This window comes from Leucoraja erinacea, chromosome 4, assembly GCF_028641065.1.
Source record: "Leucoraja erinacea ecotype New England chromosome 4, Leri_hhj_1, whole genome shotgun sequence".
In the NCBI taxonomy this organism is placed as follows: domain Eukaryota; kingdom Metazoa; phylum Chordata; class Chondrichthyes; order Rajiformes; family Rajidae; genus Leucoraja; species Leucoraja erinaceus.
The window spans coordinates 33,276,067-33,289,368 of NC_073380.1; the positions used below are offsets into that span (position 1 = coordinate 33,276,067).

General features: G+C 44.0%; 1 pseudogene; it reads right to left on the bottom strand.

Moving 5' to 3' along the window:
* Positions 1–11,345: 11,345 nt before the first annotated feature.
* On the bottom strand, positions 11,346–11,453 carry LOC129696801 (U2 spliceosomal RNA; annotated as a pseudogene).
* Between the last annotated feature and the right edge of the window lie 1,849 nt (positions 11,454–13,302).

Consider the following 13,302-nt stretch of genomic DNA (forward strand, 5'->3'; position numbering starts at 1 on the left):
AGTTTTCTACAGCCGTGTTTTAAGTGCATTACACTGAGATCAGGGTACCGATAGCATTATGTGAAGGTCAAAGTATGGAGAACATTACACTAAGTTCATATTGTGGAGAATATTACAGTTAGATCAAACTTCTTTAAACAAGGCAGTGTGAATATTGCAAAAAAATGACAGCAAATTATACGGAACATTAAATTGAGTTAGATTGGATACTATTATGCTGAGGACAGAGAATAGATTTATTCAGATACATGGCACGTTGCACTGAGGTAAATATATGAAGTCTTTACTTTTTTTAGAGAGAGTGGAAAGCATTACACTGAGGAGTTCAGATGGTACACCGAGTACCAAATATTGGACAGAACAACACTGAGGAGAACAGATGGTACACAATACAGAATATTGGACAGAACTACACTGAAGGTACCATGTGAATTACACTAAAGGCAATATATGAGGATATTATAGGACATTGTTCTGAGTGCCTATATCAGAGAACATTGAACTGAGGACCGACTGTGAAAAGCACAATGCTGATAACAGGCGGAATGGATGGCCAGCTTGCTAGTGCATGAGGTTTATGTACATAGCATTTAATAGAGTATGCTGTTGTGGTCTGTGACTCAACAGCCCATGAAAGTCAGCAATGGTGAGGCACATTGAGATACCCAAGGCATTTAGAGTCATAGAGTGATACAGTGTGGAAAATGGCCCTTCGGCCCAACTTGCTCACACCGGCCAACAATGTCCCAGCTACATAGTCCCACTTCCCTGGGCTTGGTCCATATCCCTCCAAACCTGTCCTATCCATGTACCTGTCTAACGGTTTTGTAAACAATGGGATAGTCCCAGCCTCAACTACCTCTTCTGGCAACTTGTTCCATATGCCCACCACCCTTTGTGTGAAAATGTTACCCCTCGAATTCCTATTAAATATTTTCCCCTTCATCTTGAACCTATGTCCTCTGGTCCTCAATTCCCCTACTCTGGGCAAAAGACTCTGTGCATCTACCTGATCTATTCCTCTCATGATTTTGTATACCTCTATAAGATCTCAACCTCTCCCTATAGCTCTCACCCTCTAGTCCTGGCAATATCCTTGTAAATCTTTTCTGAACCCTTTCAAGTTTGACAATATCTTTCCAATAACATGGTGCCCAGCACTGAACACAATATTCTAAATGTGGTCTCACCAACGTCTTATACAACTGCAATTTCTTAGGTCTATCTCAAACATCAAAGGGCGTGGGTGAATTGAGGTGCTACTTTGCGCACTCCTTCGTGTACAGTCTGGAACCCATCCTGTCTGGTGTGGACATTGTGACCAGGCCCGGCTCAAATCCTAGCAACACAGCAAAGCACATCATCTGATGAATGAGATCTCAGCTTCATTGTGACATTGTGACACTCTGAGGAACAAAGCCCCGCGCTCTGTTTTTAAACTTACCGCCCGGACGCTGCACAGCCGATCCAACCGCTCCTGGGCCAGTCGGAGGAAAGGCCCCAACCTCAAAAATTACATGTCCATTTCCCTCCACAGATGCTGCCTGCCCTGCTGATTTCTTCCAGCACTTTGTATTTTGTTCTGGGGTTCAGCATCTGCAGTTCCTTTTTGCACTCCCTGCACTCCCCCCTTAATTAAGGTAAGGGGGGGAGTATGAGTGCCAGGGCAGTTTACTGTTCTGGATGTCAGATGTGGGAAGCCATGGAGTCTGATAGCCTTCCAGACGTCCACATCTGTGCCAGGTGCATCGAGATGGGGCTCCTAAGGGACCGTATTCTTTCAACAAAGGCAGTCATTGGTGATGAAATTCACCATCACTTTCAGCACACCAGCATAGGCTATCTGTGTTTGAAAATTATGACCTCAAACCAGCCACAAAGGTTTAGGTTTAAGTGTATTATTGTCATGTGTACTGAGGTAAAGTGAAAAGCTTTGCTTTGCATGCTATTTAAACAGATCAGATATACTATACATAAGTACAATCAAGGCAAAATGTACAATAGATAAAGCAAAGGGAAAGACACAGAGTGCAAAATGTAGATAATAATAGAAAATAGACAATAGGTGCAGGTGTAGGCCATTGGGCCCTTCGAGCTAGCATCGCCATTCACTGTGATCACGGCTGATCATCCACAATCAGTACCCCGTTCCTGCCTTCTCCCCATATCCCTTGACTCCGCTATCTTTAAGAGTCCTATCTTAAGGGGCTGTCCCACTTGGGTGACCTAATTGGCGAGTATAGAAGAGTTTGAAAAAATGACATGTTGAAGACCTCCTTCGACTATGTAGAAGACTTCCTTCGACCTCCTTTGACTATGTTGAAGACCAGCTTCAACTAGCTACGAATAACTTCGGGAAAATTGGACTCCGAATAGTGGAGAGTGAAGACGACCTCCTTTGATCTCCTTTCGACCTCCCTTCGACCTCCCTTCGACTATGATGAAGACTATCTACCACTACCTTCGACTACCTTTGGCGACCCTCGATTACCTACGACTAACATGCCGACCTACTATGACCTACTACGACTAAACCTACAAGTAAAAAAAGTATCGATTTTTTCCATGGCGACCTTTTTTTACTCGCGAGTATTTTTTAACATATTGAAAATGATACCGTGACCTAGCTGAGGCCTTGAGTACGCGGAGACCACTCGAGCATTAAGGAGAGTTACGAAGACATCCTATGACGTCATGTTGACCATGCTGCGAGTATGAGTCAAGGGCAAACTCGTCAGAACTCGCGGATTATGTCACCCAAGTGAGACAGCCCCTTAACTCTCTTTTGAAAACATCCAGAGAATCGGCCACCACTGCCTTCTGAAGCAGAGAATTCCACAGATTCACAACTCTCTGGGTGAAAAAGTGTTTCCTCATGCCCGATCTAAACCCCTTATTCTTAAACTGTGGCCCCTGGTTCAGCACTCCCCCAACATAGGGAACATGTTTCCTGCCCCTAGCGGGTCCAATCCCTTAATAATCTTATATTTTTCAATAAGATGCCCTCTCATCCTTCTAAATTCCAGTGTATACAAGCCCAGTCACTCCATTCTTTCAACATATGACAGTCCAGCCATCCCGGGAATTAACCTTGTAAACCTACGCTGTACTCCCTCAATAGCAAGAATGTCCTTCCTCAAATTTGGACACCAAAACTGCACACAATACTCCAGGTGTGGTCTCACCAGGGCCCTGTACAACTGCAGAAGGACTTCTTTGCTCCAATACTCAACTCCTCTTGTTATGAGAGCCAACATGCCATTAGCTTTCTTCACTCCCTGCTGACAATGTTAAGTGTCCACAATGGGGTAGAATTGAAGTGGACAGCAGCCTAGCTTAAGGAAGGAGCCTGATAACAGAGGGAAAGAAGCGACTATTGATTTTGGCGATGGCGCTTCCAAGCTTCTGTACCTTCTGCTGGTTGGAAGCAGGGAGAAGAAGGAATTAGCTCATGGTCTACTTGGCAGCAATGATCCTTGCTCTCCTGTGTGCTTTACAAATATGGACTAACTACAGCAGGCAGCTGACAAAGTACTAGAGAGAACCATCAATTCTCTCTCCACAAATATCTTCAAATCTATTGACAAGATAAACAACACAAACTTTATTTATCTCAGGCAGGAAATTGATCTGCCAACAGTCATAAAACATACCAAGATACATGTAACAGGAAATTAAAGTGACGAGTGGAAAGTCCAGGATTGGGGATGTGCAAAGATTGGGGAGGGGGGGTAGTCAGCCTAACCCACGACTGAAGGGTGAGGAGTTGCACAGTGTAATAGCCATAGGGTAAAAGGATCTCGTGTGGTGCTTTGTGTTGCATCTTGGTGGAACCAATCCATTGCTGAAGGTGTTCCTCAGGTTGACCAGTGTGTCATGGAGGGTGTGAGCTGTTTTGTTCAAGATAAACAAGCTTATTTCAGTGTCCTACCCCAATAATTCAGCATTATAGCCCTAACGATGCTCAGTTGGATACTATGGGAAGTGACAGAGCTCACATACCTAATACAAACATTATATTCTTGGCTTAATTATGGCACAAGATGACCTGAATGACAGTCGAACCAATTGAAGGATATCCTCAAAGCCACCTTGAAAAACTGTGACATTCCATCTAACTCATGGGAACCCCTGACATATGTCTGCTCAAAGTGGAGTAGGAGGAATTGGAATGGCATTGAGGGTCTCATGTCCATTGTTGGGGTTATACAGATGTAAATAGTGGAAGGAGCAGTTCTTCTCCCTAATTACCCACCTGCCTGCCCCACCAAGCATCTCCTACCCACCTGTAGCACAACCAGCAGTTCTTAAATTGGAACTATCAGTCACCTTGGAATATACAGTTTCAAGTAGAAGTAAGTTTTACCTGATGCTGAGAGACTGTTAGAAAAAATAACTAGATTATGATATGAAATACATAAATGTTTGTTGTATAACACTTTGATAAATAAAAATGGCTTCATACAAAGAATTAAAAAAACAATCTCACAACAACATACTATATGGTGTAGGGTCGAAATTGGTCTATGCCGACAGAGTGAAAACGCTTCAAGCAAAATAGCAGCCTATTTAGCCTGTGCCTGATCCTTTATAGGCCATTCTCAAGGGGCGACTTGATGGCAAGATGTAACCAGAGTGAAGTGGTCATGGTCTAGCACGATATCACACGATATAACGGGGGGTAGATAAAGAGTTCTCATGGTACTCGGCATTTCTGTTATTTGTGCGAGTGACTTGTCCGTCTCCCGAGCTTTCCCGTTAAATCTTGAATGAACAGTGTGAACTGTGAAGTGTCATGTGGCACAAATGATGTCACTTTTTTTTCACACACTATAAATATCCTCTCTTGGTTGAATTGGCTCATTTGGAGACATGCCTGTACTAATGCCGTGACTTTACTGCAGGAAGATGCCACATTACTTAGACGATGTTAGTTGCGCCCAAGTTTAAATTTCCAACGTGTGTTTCAGAAGTACCACAGATCCCCACCTTTATAAATTTCTATCTGGCAGTGTTTTCTGTCTTAGGAATTTCAGCCCTTTGTCTATATTTGATGACAGTAACAAGTACCACAGATCCCCACCTTTATAAAATTCTATCTGGCAGTGTTTTCTGTCTCAGGAATTTCAGCCCTTTGTCTATATTTGATGACAGTAACTACAGACAAAGGGCTGAAATTCGTGAGGCAGAAAACACTGCCAGATAGAAATTTATGAAGGTGGGGATCTGTGGTACTTGTAAAGAGTCAGCGCAGAATCCTTGATAATCAAAAACTGTCTGAATCAGCAAGTTAGACACAAAATGCTGGAGTAACTCAGCGGGACAATCAGCATCTCTGGAGAAAAGGAATAGATTCCATTTTTGGTCGGGACCTTTCTTCGGGATGATTGTAGGGGGGAACTGGAAGCATGAAAAGTCTGGGACAAATCAGGGCCAACAACAGATGACCTCAGCAGGGTATTTTGAAGAGGGGTCCCGACCCGAAATGTCGCCTAACCCTTTCCTCCAGAGATGCTGCCTGACCCACTGATTCACTCCAGCACTTTATGTCTATATTTGGTTTACTGATAGGCCAATTGTTGGCTAGGGATAGTGTGATCCCAAGAGAGGACCATCGTTGCAAACCTTGGACTGGTTAACCAACATTTACTGCATGGGGGAGGGGGGGGGGGGGGGGCAGGAGGGGGGGGGGCGGGGGAGATAGAGAGAGTGTAAGTTACCTAAAATCAAATAATTCAATGTTCATAGTGAACACAGACACAAAATGTTGGAGTAACTCAATGGGTCAGGCAACATATCTGGAGAAAATGAACAGGTGGCGTTTGTGTCTATCTTCGGTAAAAACCAGCATCCGCAGTTCCTTCCTGCACAATGGATCTCAGTGTCAGTCTCTGACTCCCGTTGGCAGGCCATTCAGCCCACAGCCTGCCCAGCGATGACTAACCCATGTCACAGCGGGATGGTGTGAATGCGGAGTTAGACAGAGCTTGATTAATGTTACGGTTGGGGAATGGGCCATAATATGGCCAAGGAAACGCTGTTATTCGTGACGCCCCCTCCGCCCTTTCCCAGCTGTTCTCAATCGCACCCCTGGCCACACAAAAATTTATACTTTAAGAAGGAATACACGGAACATTTAAACTCAGAACGCTTCTAACAGAGTGAGCCATGTGAGCACTTTGATCATTCTCCCTGTATTTGCATTTGACAAAATAGTCGGAAAAAAATGTTTAAAAGTGTTCATACCTTTTGCTATGCCTAATTGGCCCTTACCTCTGCGAAAGTAGTCTGATATTCGTAGGTGAAATGTCACCAACAATAATTGATTCTACTATTAATTGACTAATAATTGACTATTAGCGGAAAGATGCAATTCTGATCTAATATTATCAATGCCTCCGTCTTTGGAAGCAACACCAGCAATTTATTAAATCTGACTACATGCGGCACAGTGGTAGAGTTGCTGCCTCATAGCCCCAGAGACCGGGGTTTGATCCTGACCATGGGGGAGAGAGAGAGAGTGTAAGTTACCTAAGTTATCTAAGTTACCTAAGTCAGATCTGGGAAGAAAAACATAAAAAGCTGGAGTAAGTCAGCGGGTCAGGCAGCATCTCTGGAGAAAAAGAATAGGTGGCGATTCGAATCGGAACCCTTCTTCAGACATCCTAATCAGAATTGAGTCTGAAGATGTGTCTCGTCCCGAAACATCACCTATTTTTCTCCAGAGATGCTGCTTGACTCGCTGAGTTACTCCAGCTTTTTGTGTCTGTCTTCGGTTTAAACCAGCATGTGCAGTTCACTCCTTACACGGGTCTCTGGAGAACATTGATTGGTAGCGTTCTGGACCCTGCTTCGGAAAGGCATCGATCGCTAGTCGGCGAGGACTCCGAGCTGTATCTCTCAAAGAAGTACATGTGAAAAATTTCTCATGGACCATAAAAAAAAGTCCCTTTTAAAGATTATAGTTATTTTCTTAACATAACTCATGAATCAGTTGATGTCCATATTCGGATGCAAATCTTTATTTTTTTAATTCAATCCCGCAGAAGACAATTTTTACTCACCTTCTGTCCCCTCTGTCCAGCTTCCGGGTTCACCGTTCGCAGGAGTTCCCACGGTAAACGCAAGAGTTATTACGGATATCGTACTGGCCACTACGTCCCTATAATGTTGCAATGTTCAACCACAAGTGTACAAGTCACTCTTGGAGAAATTCAAGCTTGCTTGAATTTTCTCCCGAGTCACCAAGTTACACGAGTACTTGCCGTTAGCGCCACAGTGGTCCACGGTGGTCCACGAATGCCGTACGGTTATCGCACGAGGTTCCCACGATGTTCAACTCTGGTTAACTCTTGCGTCAAGTCGCCCCGTGAGAATGGCCTATTATCTGTTGACTTCAATGAAACAGAAAATGGCTAGATTGGCTGTTCAGAATAGTTATGAGCCCATTTACTTATTTTAGCTAATACTAATTTCATTGTCCAGAAGTCCTATGTAATGGTGCCTGATACTTTGCACTAACAAACAAAATATGTTTCTTGGTTCTACATAGGCTACACGCTGAATAATCAGGAACTTTCCTTTCCATATTGTGGTTTCACAGGTTTTCATTAGGGTTTAACATTTCCTGCTACCTGGGAGTGCATGATGGCTAATTTTAGTGTCTGCATTTGTCACAGATAAAGTGAATCCTTCATAAAAACATAAATATTGCATTCTCAAGTATTATATTGTAATTTCCATTTAAATTTATTCAATAAACAATAAGGTATTCAAATATTTAATTTGCAAACCAAGTATTATGAGTCAACCAGGGTGTCACAGTGAAAACAAATGAGATGACGTGCTTATTTTAAGCCACTGCACAGTACCAACAAATTGGTGTAGAGATGTTATTTATATAGACATGAAATACACATTCAAATGTATCATTCATAGCTTGTGCTATGCAAGCAGTGAAATCCTGTTGCATTAGCATTAACATGGTTCACAATGAGAATTGGACACGTAAAAAAGCTATTCCCGCATTGCCTGTATGCCTACATTTCACAGATCTGAAAAATAGTAAGATTAAACGAGAACTTACCAGTTTGAAGTTTGATCTGTATTTTATGAGGAGTTACGATGAGGGATTTCGTGAAGAACCCCGCTTCCACGCATGCGTGTCATACTTCAAAGCAGCGGTGTGAGGTCACAGGAACCTATAATGATCTAACATAGTAAGATTATCAAAGAGATACCAGTTTTTGATATGATCATACGAGGGTGGGAGCGGAGGGCACGAAATCCCTCATCGTAACTCCTCATAAAATACAGATCAAACTTCAAACTGGTAAGTTCTCGTTTAATCTTACTATTTTACTTCGGAGTCACGTGAGTGACTTCGTGAAGATTTCAAAGCTCTGTGACCTCATGCCGTGGAACGAGTCCATGCTTCACAACTGCCTTGGGTATTGGGAGAGAGCATCATTAGTAGTTTTAAAACACAATTATACAAAGAGTTGTGTGGTATAACGAAAAAATATAACACTTTTTAAAATTTGAGAATCATAACCCTGTAACCTATCGGGCAAATTATTTTGTTGAACCTAAAATGTTTTCTTAATACAATGATGGCTCCAAATAAACTGGTTTATTATACAACCTGTGGAAAAACCCTTTTTTAAAATGACCCTCCTGCCATTCTGGGGATTTGGTCTGTGGGTACCTGTACAATATTGCTGCGGATGTTGCTGCAGTCCTGGTGGAATGAGAGTTGGAACATCAGTGTCTATTCCTGCCATTTTGAGCCACCTTGATATAGTTTGAGTCGTGACCCTATCATGCAGTTTCTTGTAAGAGATAAACAACTCCATACTCTGACCTCGAATGTTCCGAGTATATGCTATGTATTGTTAGATGTGTCTTGTTATACACAGTCGTTTGCCATATGGGTGTACCATAAAATCAAACCCTAGACCCGAGGAACCCGATCTGTTTTCTTTTATTAAATCCTGTATGACAACACCAGTTTCTCGGTGAGATGATCAGGGAGTCCAGGCTCTGTTTGCTTAATGGCTGGACTTGTTGTGCGGTAAATAACACCATGAGCATAACCATCTTCCTGGTCTGTTACTGAGGTGACAACGCTGTTATGAGCTACAAGCTCCTCAGCATGTTGAGAAAACGACACCCACGTCCCAGATTTCGGAGTACCTGGTTTGCTTACCAGGGGTGCGCTCCCACCGCGTGCCGTTCCGATCCTTGTGATAGGTAATTGGAGAGTGCACTTGTGGCACTATTAATGGCACTGTAGCTCCATCGATTATCCTAATGGAGGCTTGTTAAAATCGCAATACGGCCAGAATGTTTTTGGCCGAGATTGTTGTCCAAGCAGTATATGCCCCATTTCTTGATGTGTCCAAGGTACTGCTTCCGTGTTGACAGTCTTAGTGCAGATGAGATGAGATTCATCGTCCTGTCTGACAGTATAGTGGGTCTGTTAGACTCTACAAATCAATAAATCCATAGTGTTATGGCATGGAGTCTCCAGTCACTGGATAAATCAACAATTTTTTGGCAATGTTCATAGGGAACATGGTTCTAACACCATCCCCTGTAAGACTGAAAACCATGATTGAGAAGGTCAGTCGGGTACTCTGAAAAGTCCAGATGCCGAGTGTGGTTGAATTTACCCTAGTACCCCATTGATGGGTCCGAACGGGGGAAAACCTCACCCTATGGCTTATTTACATAACAATGCCAAGCTGGTTTACGAATTTTAGTACATAATATTGGGGCTAATGATTGCCCCTTTTGTAAGCTCTATATTGCCAAAGTTCCTCTATTGAGTCAATGCCTGCCATATAGAAACCCGCAACTGACACCAAGTCTTTATCAATAATAAGAGCATCCATCTTAAAATGAATATCTAGAACAAATGTGTTTAGGGTTAAATCAATGATAATCCTGCAACCCTACTCTATTTTATTTAATAAATATGTTCAATCCAATCTTTCGTGTACAAATCTTGTAGCACCATGTGGGTTTTAGATTGTTTGGTTTATGTAAGGACAAAATGCCCTTCTGGTGTATGATGTACTGTGGTTATTGGGATGAGAAAAACCCTATCAGATAACCCTGAATACTGCTGAGATTATATGAATCTGTAGTGATTATATACCATACATAACTGTAGTGTTGCAACCTCCCCTACCCTCGTAGGTCCCTATTTTAACAGAAGAAAATAAGGTTCTGGTTTAATATTTCTTGTTCGGGGTTGTGTGGGAGGTTTAGGCTTCCGCATCTTCCAGGGTGGCCGCCCTGGCCATACCCTAAAACGGATCCTGCAGGTTATATTGATTTCTGACACTGCTACTGGTATGAGCCACATTTTTTATGGCCTTGCCTGTGGCTGGTATCATGCTCCAAAATAGGCCCTTGCGCTGGCCTTAATGAGCCCCAGTGTCTTGGCTTAGTCCACACACGGTTCTTTGTTTGCAAATGGTAGCATTTTTGGGGTCCTAGTGCTGGCTGAATGGCCGCCTTCCACTTGTAGTTCAGGTCATAATGCATATTATTAAACAGATCTAGTGCGTCTTGATGGTCTTTGGTTACCTACGTTTAGTCCAGGGTGCGGGTGTATGCTATGATGCCTTCCGTCAATCCCTTGAAGGTTCTCTGGATCTTGAGGTCCTGGTTCCTGATGTTCGTCCATATGCTGCCAAATGCATTGGTTTACACTGGGCACCTGTAATGCCTCACCGTTGCCAGGTGGCAGATGTCTGGCCAGTGTTTGTAAATTTTTTCCCTTGTTGGCGTATGTGGCCAGACATATAGTAATACTATTGCCATCCTGGATCCAAGTCTACCCATGTTTGACTTGGCTAAAGTAATCAGCCACCATGTCCAGCAGAGTCCCTGCTGTGTTAGGATCATGGGACGCTGTATTACCAGGCTCTGGCCCATCAGGGTCCTGCCTACTCTTTTTTATAGAGTTAGAGATCTCTAGGGTCCCGCACGGGGTACCCCTGTGGGGCTTAACTGCTGCTGGCTGCCCGCTGTTCCATGGTCCTCCTTCTCCAGTTTTGTCCTTCCTTCCGTGAAGTGGATATGGCCGGTGAGGGGGATAACTGGCACAGCTGCTTCCATCTATTCCTTTAACCTGGCTTCAACGCTCTCAGCACTCCTGGCTGCTCCTTTATCTTAGACCCCCCTGGGACCGACCCCCGTACTGACGGTACTGGTCCCTTGCGGTCGTTGCAGCCGGTCAACCCCACTCTAATGCCCTCAATTCTGGGCACTCCTACTTATATGGTCCTTAGCTAAGGGACATATAAGACATTAAAACTGATGATAACAGCTACTATAGTTTTTATTTAATATATATGGTCCGTAGATAAGGGGTGTATCAGATATTAAACTGATAAGAACAGATACTACACTTGATCTTAGCCAAAAAGCCGAGAAGCGATTATTGTAACTAAAACCCCGATGGGACTGACCCTGGTACTCACATACTGGTCCCTTGTAGTAGATTGCAGCCAGTCAACTGCAAAGTCCTTTGCTGTCGAGAAATGAACTTTCTCACCATGCTGGAGCGAAGTTGGGCACAGGTGTTTTTCCCTCTCCGGGAATCGATGTGCCCATGCTGCTCCTGCCGTTGCCAGCTCCTCACGAAGTGCCAGCTGCCACTGCTGCTGCCTGTGCTGCTGCCGCTGTCTGTGCTCCTGCCGCTGTTAGTGCTGCTGCAGCTGCCGGTGCTCCTGCAGCTGCCGGCTCCCACTGCTGCTGCCGCTGCCGCTGCCGCTCCTCCGTGGTTCTCCCGCCGGCCTTACATGGACCTGGTCCATGTCTGCACCTAGAAGGTAAGTTGAAGGAAACGCAGGGTCTCTTACCTGCTGTTCCCGACTTTCCTTCTCCCGCTGGTGACCGTCGTTCCCTGTGTCGGGTTCGAGCCGCTTGGACCGACCCCAGTGTTCACGGGCCTGGTCCTTCGCGGCAGTTCCGCAGCCGGTAACCCCGGCTGTACCTATGGATCCCCTGGACCCTGGGCCTTACCTTTTGAAGAAGGTTTTCAGCCCGAACGTCCCGTTCCGACTCCATCAGTGCCGCTGCACTCGCTGAGTGTTCCGAGCCCCTCGCTGGTCCGAGCTGTCTGTCCCGCAGCCTCTGCGCTGGCTGCTACCGACTGCTCCCAAGCCAGTCTCATTTGAGACTGGCATAGGGACCTTTTTTACTTTGCTTCCCGCCCGGCCGAGAGGTGAATTTTGCCGGTGCGGGAGCAAAGTCGGGCTCAGGTTGTTCCCCTCCAGGGAAACTCGTGCTGTTGCTGCTGCTGGCTGCTCGCCCTCCACGGGTCTCCCCGCCGGCTTTCCGCAGCCACCTAAAAGTAAGTAGTAAAAAAGGAACGCAGAGTCTCTTACCTGCTGTTCCCGACTTTCAAATTCTCCCGCTTGGGGAACGCCGTTCCCCCCTGTGTGACTCGTTGCAATGCGTGTAGCGATATGACACGCATGCGTGGAAGCGGGGTTTTCACGAAGTCACTCACGTGACTCCGAAGTAAAATTGTGGCATTTTGTAATGTTTTCTTTCTGGATGAATTGATGACACAGAGTATTGCTTTACCTCTTGTCTCTTGTTTAATTTTCATTATGAATTTCATGCTTTAGGATGTCTGCAACATATTTTGTTGTCCTCTCCCTTTGGTAGTCCTTAAAACTAATGTCCAAATAGCATTAGGATCTCAGAAGTGAGGACATTAAACTCTACAACCTATTCAAAGAAAAATATACTTGAATAAATGCCAGTGAGTTGGTGCACAGATGGTGAGTGTATTTGCAAATCTGCAACTTGAAAATTGGGAAACTGATTTGATCAAATTCAAAAGAAATCGAAAAGACAATTTAAAATACATCAATCTTCCCTATTCATTCATAAACTGTGTGTTAATCACAAATGCACATCACCGACTTACAGTTCATTGATGATTAAATGATACAGACTCTATACAAACAGTAATTCACCTCTAATTCAAAATGAGAGAAAATGAGCATCTAGCTCAGGTAGAAGTCATATTCAGAACAATTAAATATGGTCAGAACATCATGAATCTTTCTGCTGAACTCAATTCAGAATACCAAGAATGCTATATCTAGCCTAAGCATACATCCATACACTTTTTGCAACTTTATTTTACTCTTTATAAACCAGCAGGTTTTTGCCAATAAAGAAAAATTAAATCACATCAGGTGAGTAGACATCAATTCTATGTCGTCAGCACAGAGAAATATGTATATGTATGTGATACTCATCATGTGGTGT